The following is a 15,847-nucleotide window of genomic DNA, read 5'->3' on the forward strand; positions in this document are numbered from 1 at the left end:
AATTTTGGTATGTTGTATGTGTTGAGGAACTTGTTCATTTTGTCTCGATTTTTAAATTTATAGGTGTATAGTTGTTCATAATAGCTTTAATAATCCATTGTATTTCTATGGTATCTGTTGTGACATCTTTTCTGTTTCTGATTTTTTTTTAAATTTATTTAGATCTTCTTTCTTTTTTCTTAGGTCTAGCTAATGGTTTGTCACTTTTGTTTATCTTTTCACAAAGCCAATTGTTTGTTTTGTTGATCTTTTGTATTTTTTATCTCAATTTTATTTCTGCTCTGATCTTTATTTTTTTTTCCTTCTACTAATTGTGGGTTCGGTTTATTCTTGCTTTTATAGTTCTTCGAGATACAACATTAAGTTGTTTATTTGAAATCTTTCTAGTTTTTTCAGTGTAGACATTTATCACTATTACTGCCTCTTTTTTCTCTTTTTCTTTTTCTTTCTTTTTTTTGAGACAGAGTCTCGCTCTGTCACCCAGGCTCGAGTGTAGTGGCATGATTGTGGCTCATTACTACCTCTGCCTCCTGGGTTCAAGCAATTCTCATTTCTCAGACTCCCAAGTAGCTGAGATTACAGGCACATGCCACCATGTCTGGCTAATTTTCATATATTTAGTAGAAATGAGGTTTTACCATATTGGCCAGGCCACCATGTAAGATGTGACTTTGCTCCTCATTCGCTTTCTGCCATGATTATGAGGCCTCCCCAGATGTGTGGAACTGTGAGTCAACTAAACCTCTTTCCTTTATAGATTACCCAGTCTCTGGTATTTTATTTTATTTTACTTTTTGGACAGAGTCTTGCTTTGTCATCTAGGCTGGGCTAATATTTGTATTTTTTTTTTTTTTTTTTTGGTAGACATGGGGTTTCACCATGTTGGCCAGGCTGGTCTTGAACTCCCAACCTCATGTGATCCACCGGCTTTGGCCTCCCAAAGTGCTGGGGTTACAGGCATGAGCCACCATGCCCAGCCTAAGCTTGCCTTTTAATAATACTTTTGCTATCTCCTATAGGTGTTGGTATGTTTGGGTTCTATTTGCATTTGTTTCAAGGAATTTTATAATTTCATCCTTAATTTCCTCATTCACCTGTTGTTCATGCAGAAGCCTGTTGTTTAATTGCCATGTATTTGTATAGTTTTGAATGAGCCTCATTATTGATTTCTAGTTTTATTCTGTTGTGGTTAGATAAGATAGTTGATATGATTTCAATAAAAAAAAAAATTGAGACTTGTATCATGTCCTAACATGTGGTCAATCCTGGAGAATGTTCCTTGCACTGATAAGAAGAATATGTGTTCTGCAGCTGTTGGGTAAAATGATCTGTAAATGACTATTAGGTCCATTTGCTCTATGGTACATTTTAAATGCAATATTTCTTTTTTTGATTATCTGTCTAGATGATCTGTCCAGTGCTGACAGTGGAGTATTGAAGTCCTCAACTATTAATATTATTGTATTGGGGTCTATCTGTCTGTTTCAATCTAATAATATTTGCTTTATATGTCTGAGTGCTCCAGTGTTGGGTGCATATATATTTACAATTTGTTGTATTTTCTTGCTGAATTGGTCCTTTTATTAGTATATATTGCCGCTCTTTGCTTCTTTTTCACAATTTTTGACTTGAATTGTTTTGTCTGATATATGCATAGCTATTCCTGCTCTCCTTTGGTTTTTATTTGTGTGGAATATCTTTTTCCATCCCTTCACTCTCAATCTTTGTGTGTCTTTACAGCTGAGATGAATTTCTTATAGGCAGCATGTAGTTGGGTATTTTTTAAAAGAAATCTGTTCAGCTCATCTATATTTTTTAAATGAGAAATTTAATTCATTTACATTCAAGGTTATTATTGATAGGTAGGTAAGAACTTATTTGTGTCATTTTACTGTTTCTTTTTCTGGTTGTTTAGTATATTCTTTGTTTCTTCCTCTATTATTGTTTATTTTTGTGGTTGGGTGGTATTTTGATAGTGATAAGTTTTGATTCCTTTCTCTTTCTCTTTTGTATATTGGCCTTCCTGGTGAGTTTTATAGTTTGCATGTTTCATGATGGTGGTTATTGTCTTTTTACTTCCAGATGTAAGACTCCTTTGAGCATTTCTTATAAGGCCAGTCTAGTGGTAAAAAATTCCCTTAGTTTTTACTCATCTGGGAAAGATTTGATTTCTCTTTCAGTTTTGAAAGATAGCTTTGCTGGGTATCTAATTTTTAGCTATCTGTTTTTTCTTTCAGTACTTGGACTATAGCATCCCATTCTCTCCCAGCCTGTAATTTCTGCTAAGAAATCTATTGTTAGCCTAATGCATATTCTCTTATATGTGACTTGATGCTTTTTTTCTTGCTGTTTTTAGAATTCTTTCTTTGTGTTTGTCTTTTGACAGTTTGACTCTAATGTGCCTTGGAGGGGCCCTGTTTAACGTGAATCTATTTGGGGTTCTTCGAGCTTCCTTGATCTAGATGTCCTTTTCTCTCCCACAACTTGGGAAGACTTCAGCTGTTACACTAATTTAGTAAATAAAATTTTACACCTTCTCCATACTCTTCTCCTTCTGTAACATCCATAATGTGAATATTTGTTTACTTACTGATATCTCATAAATCCTGTACATTTTCTTTTTTCTGTTTTAACTTTTTTTTTTTTTGTCTGCCTGTGTTATTTCAAAAGACTGTCCCCAAGTTCAGAAATTCTTTCCTTTGTTTAGTTTAGTCTGTTGTTGAAACTCTTGATTGTATTTAGGCATTTTATTTATTGAATTCTTCAGCTCTAGGATTTCTATTTTTTTTAAAATATCTATCCCATTGTTGAATTTCTCATTCAAAGTATGAATTGTTTTCCTGATTTTGTTGAATTGTCTATATTCTCTTATATTTCAATGAGTTTCCTTAAGATTACTATCTTGAATTCCTTTTCTGACATTTTGTTTATTTTCTTATGATTGGGGTCTGTTACTGAAAAATTATTGTGTTCATTTGGAGGTGTCTTTTTTTTCTTTTTAATGTTTGATATGTTTCTATGTTGATTTCTTTACATCCGGTGGAATAGTCAGTCACCTCTTCCAATTTTACAGGGTTTTCATAGGGAAAAATGTATTTGTATACGTGAGTCTTGGGGTGTCAGTTCAGTGGGGGTGAATTGACTTTAGTTTAAGGTGGATACAGTAGTGTAGTCTCCATTAAGGTTTTTCAGCTGTAATCTAGGCTAGTGATGTTTTTAAGTGTCCCAGTAGCCTAGAGTAAGAGAATTTATGGTAGTGGTGGTGCAGCTTTGCTGGGGGTGAATTTACTGAACTGTTTCTCAGGCCAGTGAAGCATTAATGCACACAGTGGTTGGCCAACTTGGGGTTGGCTCACTTGGGTTGGGGTCATGGGATTGTCACTTTGGCCAGGAAGGGCATGGTTGTGTAGTGGCTTGGCTGGCCTGGGAGCATGCCTGCCTGGGGTGGCCTATGGATTGGGGCCCGGATGCTTTACATAGCTGTTTGACTATCCTGGGTGGCCCTTGGGCATGTTTCTCAGGCCTGGGACACAGGTGCATGTCAGCTTGGCTAACCTGGGAGTGTGTCTGCTAGAGGCAGACTGTAGGACTACAGGCCTGGGAGGTATGTACAAGCCTGCTGGGTTAGCCTGGGGGCATGCTAGTCAAGAACAAGGATGCCCACTCTCATCACTTCTATTCAACGTAGTACTGGAAGTCCTAGTCAGAGCAATTAGGAATGAAAAAGAAATAAAAGGCATCCAAATAAGCAAGAATGGAGTGAAATTGTCTGTTTGCTGATGACATGATCTTTTATATAGAGGCAATAAAGACTCCACTAAAAAACTGTTAGACCTGAAAAACAAATCCTGTAATGTTGCAGAATAAAAATTCAACATACAAAATTTAGTAGCATTTCCATACTCTAATAACAAATTATCTGAAAAAGAAATTAAGAAAGCAATTTCATTTACAATAGCATAAAAATACTTAGGAGTAAATTTAATTAACAAGGTAAAAGATCTCTATAAGGAAAACTATAAAACATTGAAATAAATTGAAGACAACACAAAAACAAATGGAGAGCTAGACTGTGTTCATGAATTGAAAGAATGAATATTGTTAAAATGTCCACATTACTTAAGGTGATCTATAGATTCAATTCAATCTATCAAACTTTCAATATCACTTTTTACAGAAATAGAAAAAGCAATCCTAAATTTTTTATAGAGCCACAAAAGACCCCAAATAATGAAAGCAATTTTCAGCAAAAAGAAAAAAGTCAAAAGGCATGATATTATCTTATTGAAAAATACATTGCAAAGCTATGGTAATCAAAACAACATGGTGCTGGCATAAAACAAACACAGTGACCAATGGAACAGGGTAGAGAGCCCCAAAAGAAATCCAGGCATTTGTGATCAATTGATGTTTGACAAAGGTGCCAAGAATACACTGGGGAAGGGACAGTGTCTTCAAGAAATGGTAAAGAGAAAACTGGATGTCTACATGCAGAAGAATAAAATTGAATTCTTATCTCACCCCATATTCTTAAAGTGGATTAAAGACTTAAACATATGACTTAAAATTGCAAAACTTCTAGAAGAAAACATAAAGAAAAGCTCTATGACATTGGTCTGGGCAATCATTTCTTGGCTATGACTCCAAAAGCACAGGCAGTGAAAGTAAAAATAGACAAATGGGATTGTGCTAAACTAAAAAGTTTCTTTCTGTACAGCAAAGGAAACAACAGAGTGAAGAGACAACCTACAGATTGTAAGAAAGTATTTGCATATCATACATCTGATAGGCTAATATCCACAATATATAAGAAACTTAACAGCACAGAAACATAAAACCTAATTTAAAATGGGTAAAAGACCTGCCTGAATAGGCATTTCTTAAAAGAAGACATACAAATGGCCAAAAAATATATGGGAAAAAAAAAAAAAAAAAAAAGCTCAACATTTCTAATCAGGGAAATGTAACTTAAAACCACAGTGAGATATCACCTTACACCTATTGGAATGGCTAGTATCAGAAAGGGCAAAGATAACAAATGCTGGTGAAGATATGGAGAAAAAATAATCCTTGTACGCTGTTAGCAAGAATGTAGATTAGTGCAGCCATCATGAGAAACAGTATGGAGGCTTCTCATAAAGCTAAAAACAGAATTACCATATGATTCAATAATTCCACTGCTGGATATTTATCCTAAAGAATTAAAAATAATATGTTAAGGAAATATTTGCATTCCCATGTTAATTGCAGCATTATTCACAATAGCTAAGATACGAAAACAACCTAAGTGCCCATCAGTGGATAAATGGATAAATAAAATGTGGTATATATACACAAAGGATTATTATTCAGTCTTAAAAATGAAGGAAACTGTGTCACTTGTGATGATGTGGTTGAACCAGGAGGACATTATGCTAATTGAATAAGCCAGGCACAGAAAGAAAAATACTGCATGATCTCAATTACAAGTGAAATCTAAAAAAGTTGAACTGAGAAATAGAGAGTAGAATAGTGGTTATAAAGCCTGGAAGGCTGGATGAATGGGGAATGGGGAATGGGGAATGGGGAGACGTTAATCAAAGGGTGCAAAGTTTTAGTCAGACAGGATTAATAAGTTCTAGTGATCTATTGCATGGTCTGGGGACCACATTTAATAATAATGCATTGTATATTTCAAAATTGCCTAAAAAGTCAATGTTACATGTTCTCACTATAAAGAAATAATAAATATATGAGGTGATGGCTATGCTAATTAGCCTGATTTAGTCATTCCACAATGTATATATTTATGATAACATCCCATTTTACCCTATTAATATATGTAATTATCTGTCAATTACAAATATAATTAAAAATTTTTTTAACATTTTTTTGATTTTTTTAGAACATGAAGTTAAATGTTGTCAGCAATGTTACATAATTTTTATTTTAGAGGTTTTTGTTTAACTTTTCTTAGGTTTATTTCTATTCCTAAGCATTTTATTTATGGTGCTATTGTGAATTTTAAAAAATTATATTTTCTAATTGTTGTTAATACAGGAGAAACATAATTGATTTTCGTATATTTTTCTTGTAGCTAGATGTTTTACTAAGTTTACTTAATAATTCTAATGGTTTGTAATAGTTTGAAAATTTTCTGTGTATACAGCCACATTATCTGCAAATAATGACCATTTTACTTCTTTCATTCTATCTTTATACACTTTCCCGCCATTGCTTTATTGCATGTATTCGAATTTCAGTACTAAATGGAGGTGGTAATAAGTAGACATCTTTGTCATGTTTCCCTACCATATTGTATCTCACTAGGAAAGCTTTCAATATCTCACCGTTAATATAATAGTAATGTAGGTAATGTGTAGATGTGGTTTTATCAGATTATCATATTAAGGGATTTTCATTTACCTGATTAGGAATTTTTCATTCTTTTTTTTTTTTTTTTTGTTGTCAGTTTTTATCATGACCAAGTGTCACTTTTTGCCAAATGCCTTTTCTGCGTCCTTTGATATATTCATGTTCCCTCCCACCTTATTCTGTCAATATGTTAATTTATATTGATCAGTGTTCAAATGTTAAAACAATCTTGTATTACTGAGATAAATTCCACTCTCTCTTGTTGTATTATCCTTTTTATATATTATTTGACTCTACTTGCTATTTTTTTCTTTTTAGGATTTCTGTATCTATCATGAGGTGTATTGATCTTTACTTTTCTTGCATGTATCATTATTATGTTAGTTTCATAAAATGAGTTGAGAAGTGTCCCTTCTTTTCCTAATCTCTGAAAGAGTGTGTGGGTTTGATATAATTTCTTTTTTTAATGTTGGTAAGAGTTCTCTTGGGTCTGGAGTTTTCTTTGTGGGATAGATTTTTGTCATTGTTATTGTTGTTGAGACAGGGTCTCACTCTGTTGCCCAGGCTGGACTGCAGTGGCATGATCATGGCTCGCTGCAGTCTTGACCTTCCATGCTCAAGCATTCCACCAACCTCAGCCTGCTGAGTAGCTGAGACTACAGGCACATGCCACTACACCAGGCTAATTTTTAAAATTTTGTAGAGGTAGGGTTTCCCTCTCTGCCCAGGCTGGTCTCGAACTCCTGGGCTCAAGTGATCCTCCTGGCTCTGCCTCCCAAAATTCCAAGATTATAGGCATGAGCCACTGTGACCAGCTAGATTTTGGGAAAGGTTTTAAATGATGGATTAAGTCTACTCAAGGTCATCGTGATCAGTTTTTTTTAAACACCCCTCTTTTATGGTCACACAGCATATATTTTCATTTTCACAAATTAAAAAAAAAAAACATTTAGTGCACTGGTTTAGTCCATTCTCACACTGCTATAAAGAAATGCCTGAGGCTGGGTTTGGTGTCTTATGCCTGTAATCCCAGAACTTTGGGAGGCCGAGGCTGGCAGATCATTTGAGGTCAGGATTTCGAGATCAGCCTGGCTAACATGGCAAAAACCCATCTCTACTAAAAATACAAAAATTGGCCAGGTGTGGTGATGTGTGCCTATAATCCCAGCTGTTCTGGAGGCTGAGGAATGAGAATCATTTGAACCCAGGAGGTGGAGATTGCAGTGAGCCGAGATCATGCCAGTGCACTCCAGCCTTGGTAACAGAGTGAGACTCTGTCTCAAAAAAAAAAAAAAAACCCTGTGACTGGATAATTTATAAAGAAAAGATAAGATGTTTAATTTTCCCTTGATCCCACAGTCTGTACAGTTCAGGCAGCATGATGCTGGCATCTGCTCAGCTTCTAGGGAGGTCTTGGGAAATGTATAATCATGGCAGAAGGTGAAGGGAGACCTGGTACTTCACATGGCTAGAGTAGGAGGAAGAGAGAGAGATGAGAGGTGCCACAAACTTTTACGCAACCAGATTTCATGAGAACTCACTATCATGATAACAGCACCAAGTGGGCGTGGTGTTAAACCATGAGAAACCATCCCCATGATCCAATCACCTCCCACCGGGCCACACCTCCAGCGTTGGGGATTACATTTCAACATGAGATTTGCGTGGGGACACCGATCTAAATCATATCATGCAGTATTTGAAACCTCACATGTATATTTGAACGTAACTTCCATTGTGCGTCTGAATGACCTGAAAAGAGCAAAACTAAGACTGCTGAGGAAGAGGAACATTTTCTCAGAATGTCTGAGCAGATTAGTTAATTAAGTCAACATTTAATGTACTTCTATGATGTGTCAGCGATTGTACTAGCCGGTGGTACTACTTCTCAAAACAGAGTGAAGTCTGTAGATACTTATGCAAAATAAATTTTGGAACAATGTCACACATACATAGGAGACACCTGTTAACCCAGCAGGGCTGAAATGACTTCACTGAAGAGTTAGTATTCGGATTGAACCTTGAAGGATTAAGAAGATTTTACCAGTCAGAGAAGGGAGGAAGGACTAGACAGATGGTACGTTATATGCAAAGGCATGGTTGTGGAAAAAGGTAGGATGTGTGAAAAAGAGGAATGAGCTTGGTGTTAAAGGAGATTCTAGTACTTGGTATGGGGGGCAGCCATAGTACTAAAGGCATCCCAGTACTAAAGAAATATTGGGATTTTCAGGAAGGACATTTCTTTGCAGTGTAATAAGTTGAATTCTATCCAGGAGGCAGTGTACAGCCACCAATGGATTTTAACCAATGAACAGACATTATTAAATCTCTGTTTTATAAAGTTACTCTGGCCATTGTGGAAGATATATTTGAGTGGGGAGAGACGAGCAGAAGATCAAAACATATAGTGTACAACCAAACAATGAAAATTACTTTATATAAATATCAAGGGATAGTTTGTTTCGCTGAAATTATATGAGAACTAAATATTCAGTACTCACTTTTTTTTACACTTGAATACATAAACATTTTTGTATGTTTATCTAACTTGTATTTAGTTGATACAGTTTTAAAATGGGCTTGGAAAAACCTCACTGTTGGAACGATATTGGTCAGAGCTGTCAGGGAAAATGGTCATGATGATCATCATGAGATAAGGGGTCAATTATAGGATCTATACTAATTGTGGGTGCATTAGTCCATTTTTACAGTGCTATAAAGATACTACCTGAGAATGGGTAATTTACAAAGGAGACTTAATTGACTCAAAATTCCACATGGCTGGGGAGGCCTCAGGAAACTTACAATTATGGGAGAGGGTGAAGGGGAAGCAAGGGCCTTCTTCACAAGGCAGCAGAAGAGAGACAAAAAGCAAAGGGGGAAGAACCCCTTATAAAACCATCCGATTTTGTGAGAGCTCACTCACTCTCGAGAGAACAGCATGGGGGGCACTGCCCCCATAATTCAATCACCTCATACCAGGTCTCTCCCTCAACACATGGGGATTATAGTTTGAGATCAGATTGGTTGGGGACACAGAGCCAAACCGTATCATTCTACCCTGGCCTCTCCCAAATCTCATGTCCTTTTCACATTTCAAAACACAATCATACCTTCCCAACAGTCTCCCAAAGTCTTATTTAGTATTAACCCAAAAGTCCAAGTTCAAAGTCTCATCTGAGACAAGGCAAGTCACTTCCACATATAAGTCTTTAAAATCAAAAGCAAGTTAGTTACTTTCTAGGTACGATAAGGTTGCAGGCATTGGGTAAATGTTTCCATTCCAAATGGGAGAAATTGGCCAAAACAAAGGGGCCATAGGCTCCATGTAAGTACAAAACCCAGCAGGAGAGTCATTATATCTTAAAGGTCCAGAATGATCTCCTTTGACTATATGTCTCACATCTAGGTCACACTGATGCAACAAGTGGGCTCCCACAGCATTTGGAAGCTCCATCCCTGCAGCTCTGCAGGGTATAGCCACCATGGCTGCTTTCACAGGATGACATTGAGTGCCTGTGGCTTTTCCAGGTACATGGTGCCAGCTTTCAGTAGATCTACCATAGTGGGGTCTGTAGGATGATGGCCCTTTTTTCACAGCTCCACTAGGAAGCGTCCAAGTGGGGACTCTGTGTGTGGGCTCCAACCCCACATTTCCCCTCTGCATTGCCAGAGAAGAAATTCTCTATGAGGGCTTTGCTCCTGCAACAGACTTCTTCCTGGACATCTAGGGATTTTCATACATCATCTGAAATGTAGGCAGAGGTTCCCAAAGCTCGAGTCTTGTCTTCTATGTACCCACAGGTCCAACACCACTTGAAAGCTGCCAAGGCTTGGGGTTTGCATCCTCTGAAGCAACAGCTGAAGCTGTACTTTGGCCCCTTTCAGCATGGCTGGAGCTGGAGCAGCGGCGATGCAGGGCACCATGTCTGGAGGCTGCAAAGAGCAGTGGGGCCCTGGGCTGGCCCAAGAAGCCACTGTGCTCTCCTAGGTCCCTGGGCCTGTGATGGGAGGGGCTGTCTTGAAGGTCTCTGACATGCCTTGGAGACGTTTTCCCCATTGTCTTGGCTGTTAATATTCAGCTCATTGGCTTGAATTCCTCCTCAGAAGATGGGGGTTTCTTTTTCACCACATGAACAGGCTGCAAATTTTCTAAACCTTTATGCTCTGCTTCCCTTTTAAACATAAATTTCAATTTCAGACCATGTCTTTGTGTACATATATAACTGAATGCTTTCAGAATAAGCCAGAATTGGCCTCTTGAATGCTTTGCTGCTTGAAATTTCTTCTGCCAGATACTTTAAGTCATCTCTCTCAAGTTCAAATTTTCACAGATCTCTAGGGCAGGGGCAAAATGCTGCCAGTCTCTTCACTAAAGCATAGCAAGAGCGATCTTTGCTCCAATTCCCAGTGAATTCCTCATCTCCATTTAGGACCACCTCAACCTGGATTTCGTTGTCCATATCACTATCAGCATTTTGGTGAAAACCATTCAACAAACCACTAGGGAATTCCAAACTTTCCCACATTTTTCTGTTTTCTTCTGAGCCCTCCAAACTATTCCGACCTCTACGCATTATTAGTTCCAAAGTCACTTCCCCATGTTCAAGTGTCTTTATGGCAGTGCCCCAATTCTGGTACTAATTCTGTGTATTAGTTCATTTTTACACTGCCATAAAGGTACTACCTGAGACTGGGTAATTTATAAACAAAAGAGTTTTAACTGGCGTATTGTTCTTCATGGCTGGGGAGGCTTCAGGAAACTTACAATCATGGCAGAAGGTGAAGGGGAAGCAAGCACCTTATTCACAAAGTGACAGGAGATAGAGAGGGTGAGGAGGGAAATGCCAAACACTTTTAAAGCATCAGCTCTCATGAGAACTCTCTCACTATCACATGAACAGCATGGGGGGAAACTTCCCCCATGATCCAATCACCTCCCACCAGGTTCTTCTCTCAACACACGTGGATTATAATTCGAGATGAGATATGGGTGGGGTCACAGAGCCAAACTGTATCAGGCACTTTGATTTTACACTTCTTTCCTTTTGTCTGGAACTCAGACAAGATGTGGAGCTTTCTTCTTGTGACCTGAGGTGACAAACATATATTGGGATCACTGATCATAAAGATGGCATGAACTTGAGTTTCTGATGGCATCATGGGGCTTCTCTTTCAGCTCTGCACTAACTACTGACTTTTCATACATAAGAAAAACCAAACCCCAAATGTGTGACTAGCAGCTGAATTTGATTCCTAACTGATGAGAGTTGGGAGGGCAGGGACGTGTTAGTGGGAGGCTTTCTAAAGTAACAGCACAATTGTGAGTGCCTCTCAATTATTAACTAATAGTACCTCTCAATTATTAGTGTGCATACAAATTACAGGGGGATCTTGTTAAAATACAAATTCTGATTCAGTAAGTGTGGAATGATGTCTGAGACGCTGCATTTCTAATAACTCTCATGTGATGCTGTTGCTGCTGGTTTCTGAACCCACTCTGAGTAGTAGCAAGGATCTAGAACACCACTATCCTGCCAGTTGAACCAACGAATGTTATCAATTTCCTGATTGTAAATGTACCCTATTTTCTTGTACCTCAGCTACTTGAAGCTTACCTGCTTTTTTTACTGTGTCATTCTATCATATTTAATCATAATAACACAAAGCAAAAAGAGTTGAAAGACTAGATCTATCTACTAAAATAAGGACATTTCCAACACCAACCACAAATCCATAAGGGCCAATTTCAAAGCATAATGATAGGCAGCTCACATTCTGAGGTTAATGAAAAGGAAGCTTAAGTGCCTCTCTGTAATGTGGTTCTCTGCATAGCCTCATTGTGCAAATCCTCTTGAGACAGTAATAGAGTTCTTGGAGCTAGGGTTTTCACTGCACATCTGCCTTGGGAGTATTCAACTTTCCTAAGCTCGATTATATTTAGGACATGCTCCGAATGAGCAGCTAAAGTAGTTTCCACTTTTATGATTGCTGGCTAGTTGTTTGAATACTCCTGTTGCTCTTCTGGAAGTAATGAGCATTTTGAGAGAAAGTAGAGACCAATATTTGCCAGAAACATTAGACAATGAGGAAGAAAAATGTGTTCAAGGAAATCCAGGTTCTTCCCAATGCACATTCAGATCTTCTGATATTTCCTTCCTCTGTCTAATGTGAATATTACATTCCAGCTGGTCTTACCTGCTTGCCATTGCCTGGACACAAATGATCCATTCCCACCTCTGTACCTTAGCTCATACTGTTTTCTTGACATACCCTCACCCACTAACTTCTCCTGCCAGTAATCCTTGCTATCCAGTGTGGGCCCTTATTATATCAGGCTCTGGGTTATATGCAGAACTCAATTTAATTCTCAAGCAATCTTACAAAATAGGTATTATGGACTGTATCCTCAATTCATATGTTGAAGCACTAACCCCGAATGGGATGCTATTAGGAGGTGGAGACTTTGGGAGGCAATTAAGTTTAGATGAGATCATGAAGGTGGTGTCCCAACTTTTTTTGACTCCCTATGCTTGAGGAGCAATTAGGGACTTAGCAAAAAGTAAATCCACTACATATTTCAAATGCTGCAATCCTTTGGATCACTAGAACCTCCTTTGATTTTTCATGAAAAACGTCATCCTATGCCAGTTAATACAAGCCCTGAAAGTTGAAATTTAGGAAAATCTGATAAAATGTACATTTCAGATTTGTCTCAGTTAGATACTTATCTCTAAAAGCTAAGTTTTCACTTCCTTTCTCCCTTGAAGTCAAATTGTTCCATAGTCTTTGATATGTTCAGAGCCCATAGAATTATGTTTGGTTCTCTAGCCAATGTTTGGACATAAAACTTTCAGATAAAGTTTCTGTAGTGGTAAAGGAAGAGGTGGAAGCTCTGAAACTGCAGCATTTTCAAATGAATGAGTCTGACTAATGAAATTTAGTGCATAATTTGAACAAAATTATGATATAATGGTGGGAGGGAATATTAGATGTATTTTTGGTAAGAAATAAAACTAATGATACTTTTTTAAATATAAGAGGTGCAAACATCTGAGGAAAGGGAGAATATTCTTTGTCTTAATTTTTTGCTCCCAATAAAAAGCTATTTTGTCATTTTTCCTAAAATATAAACAATCATTTTTGTTCTAATTGGATAAACAACTTTCTGGAAATTTATATAAAAGCACAGAAATATAAACTTCACTTCTTAAAAATAAAATTTTTGTTTATTATTACTAAGCTTATAATCATCATGGAAATGTCAAAGGATGCAGACTGACAGAAAAAAACTACATTTTGGTGCATATGCTTTCAGATGCTTCACTGTAATACTATTTTGTTGTTGATGTGTTTTACTTTTACATGTTGATCCTTTTGTAGTTCATAAGTGTGATGCTTGAGTCTTCCCACTCATGTGTGAGATGTACCTCACTCAAACGTTGGCACATTACCCATCCGATGTGAAAAAAAAAAACCTTTTACATGTTAATCAGTACCTATCGACAACATACTTTTAATTGACTTTACAGCATTTCATTATGTGGGTGTACCTTATCACTTTTGCTGAACGTTTAGGTTGTTAGCAATTTTGCTGGTGTATACTCTGCTATGATAACAATTTTTATAGCCTAGTTTTTATATTTTAATATTTATTTTTATGTAAGCTACATCTAACATTATTTCCTTAGTATGTTAACGTGGAGTTACTGGGTTGAAGAACACTACTATAATTATTTCCTTAAAAAATAGGTGTAGACCATGGAATACTATGCAGCCATAAAAAAGGATGAGTTCATGTCCTTTGCAGTGACATAGATAAAGCTGGAAACCGTCATTCTTAGCAAACTAACACAGGAACAGAAAACCAAACACCACATGTTCTCATTCATAAGTGGGAGCTGAACAATGAGAACACATGGACACAGGGAGTGGAACATCACACACTGGGGCCTGACTCGGGGTGGGGTGCTAGGGGACAGATAGCACTAGAAGAAATACCTAATGTAGATGACAAGTTGATGGGTGTGGCAAACCACCATGGCACGTGTATACCTATGTAACAAACATGCACGTGCTGCACATGTATCCCAGAACTTAAAGTATATAAAACAGGTAATATCTCCATTAAACTGTGTGTGAGCTCCTTGGGGGCAGGATTACTATCTTATTGATCTCTGTATTTTTAATCTGAATAAAAAATACTTGATGTAAGATGGACATTCAATAACAATTTATTGAATAAATGAGTCAAATAAAATACATTACTAAAAAAAATAGGTGTGGAATTTTAGATCAGAAGTCAAGTACATTATCCTGACTTCTGAAGTGTATCACCAATGACTCTCCCTAAACTTTGGACCAATTTATATGCCCACGAGGGGCTCATGAATGCTTTCATTTTTCTGAATATTATTATCTACTCTAGATATTATTTTTGCTTATCTAAACCAAGATTTTAAAAATCAGGTTCTTTAAACAGAGGTTATAATGACAGAAAGTAAATAACAACAAATTATAATGACAAGAAGTTTCTCATCTGAGCTACCTTAGAGTATGTTCACTCAAATCCAACTCTCACTATATGTGGTTAAATCCAGCCAGGATCTGATTATATTTATGATTTTGTCAGATTGTAGCATTTAGAAAAATGTTTGGTTAGCTTGTTCTTTTGAAATATCATGGTAAATACCATGAAGCAATGAATTTTGCTACCACAACTTCTTTTTATGTATTTCCCAGTGTGACAGGTAAAATATTAGAATATAAAAATTTCTCATTGCCCTGCCTTCTGAGTTAGGAATAAATGTTTTTAAACATTGTTCAGCAAATTGGGTCTTTTGATGTAAAGTATGATGTATTTATGACCTATTGCTACCTTATAATTACCACAAACTTGGCTACTTAAACCAATCAAATTTATTATCTCACAGTTCTGTAGCTCAGAAGTCGGGTGAGCTCAGCTGTTTTCTCTGGCCTAGTTTTATAGGCTGAAATCAAGTTGTTGGCAAGCTGGACTAGTATTTTGAGGCTCTGAGGGAGAATCTTCTTCCAAGTTCCTTCAAGTTGGCTGTCAGAATCCAGGTATTTGGGCTTCAGAGGTGAGGTCTCTGCTTCCTTGTAGGCTGTGAACCAAGAGCCTCTCTCAGGGATATAAGGTCGCCTGAATTCCTCCATCTCCAGATAAGCTAGTGTGCTTTGAGTCATTCTCACACTTGGAATCTCCTTTGCTTCTCCTTCTACTGCACCTCTTCTGCCTGCACCTGAAGAAGGTTCTCTGCTTTTAAGGGATTACATGATTAGAATGTGCCCCCCTTGGTAATAAAAGGCACAATTCCTATTTTAAGTCCTATAACCTTAATTACATATTCCAAGACCCTTTTGCCATACAAGGTAACATATTTATTGGTCTCAGGGTTTAGGACATGAATATCTTTGGGGGGCATTCTGCCATTCTCACTATATAAAACCTCTGTTATGTGATCTGTCTCCC

General features: G+C 37.2%; 1 protein-coding gene and 1 pseudogene across 6 annotated transcripts in view; both read left to right on the forward strand.

Moving 5' to 3' along the window:
• MRPL39 (mitochondrial ribosomal protein L39) overlaps window positions 1–15,847 on the forward strand; it is a 238,319-nt gene that overhangs the window by 122,793 nt on the left and 99,679 nt on the right. The gene's annotated exons all lie outside the window — the stretch shown is intronic.
• On the forward strand, window positions 13,726–13,818 carry LOC126951883 (uncharacterized; annotated as a pseudogene).

Source organism: Macaca thibetana, chromosome 3 (genome assembly GCF_024542745.1).
Source record: "Macaca thibetana thibetana isolate TM-01 chromosome 3, ASM2454274v1, whole genome shotgun sequence".
In the NCBI taxonomy this organism is placed as follows: Eukaryota; Metazoa; Chordata; class Mammalia; order Primates; family Cercopithecidae; genus Macaca; species Macaca thibetana.